We start from the raw sequence: 1,133 nt of genomic DNA on the forward strand, positions 1-1,133 counted from the left end.
CATGAAGAAAAATGCAAAAAACCAAAAAAAACACAACACTTTTGGAATTCCTTTACCTCATATCTCCACAACAGGAGCACTTCAGAACATAATTCAACCAGATTCGGGAAGCTACAGTGCAGGGGTACAACTTTCGCTTTTTGACTATTTTTGGTAATTGGTCATGTGACCACCCTCCCAACAACCCATGTGATACATATCATCATTATTATATAGTTTTCGGTAATGAAAGTGCCAAAGGGCCTAATGAAATATCCTAATGAAAAATCTAAGAAATAGTAATGAAAGTGCCAGGGAGCCTAATGAGAAGTGATGAAATCATCAAGGTGCTCAATGAAATATCCTAAAAGAAATGGTAATGAAAGGGCCAGATGCCCCAATGAAATCTCCCAATGAAAAATCTAATGAAATGGTCAAGGAGTGTAATGAAATATCCTAATGAAAGCACCAAGAAGCATTCTAATGAAAATTCAATGAAATGGTAATGAAAGGGTCAAGGAGCTGAATGAAATATCCCAATGAAAATTCCAAGAAAACCTAATGAAAGTGCGCAGGAGCCTAATGAAATATCCTAATGAGAAATACTATAAAATCATAATGAAAAAGCGCAGGAGCCTAATGAAATATCCTAATGAAATTACTATGAAATCATAATGAAAAAGCGCAGGAGCCTAATGAAATATCCTAATGAAATTTCTATGAAATGGTAATGAAAAAGCAATGGAGCCTAATGAAATATCCTAATGAGATTTCTAAGAAATGATAATGAAAAAGCGCAGGAGCCTAATGAAATATCCTAATGAGATTTCTAAGAAATGGTAATGAAAAAGCGCAGGAGCCTAATGAAATATCCTAATGACAATTCTAAGAAATGATAATGAAAAAGCGCAGGAGCCTAATGAAATATCCTAATGACAATTCTAAGAAATGATAATGAAAAAGCGCAGGAGCCTAATGAAATATCCTAATGACAATTCTAAGAAATGATAATGAAAAAGCGCAGGAGCCTAATGAAATATCCTAATAAAAATTCTATGAAATGGTAATGAAAAAGCACAGGAGCCTAATGAAATATAATAATGAAAAGTCTCAGAAATGATAATGAAAGGGCCAAAGAACCTAATGAAATATCC

This window comes from Laccaria bicolor, genomic scaffold, assembly GCF_000143565.1.
Source record: "Laccaria bicolor S238N-H82 LACBIscaffold_4 genomic scaffold, whole genome shotgun sequence".
NCBI classification, from domain to species: Eukaryota; Fungi; Basidiomycota; class Agaricomycetes; order Agaricales; family Hydnangiaceae; genus Laccaria; species Laccaria bicolor.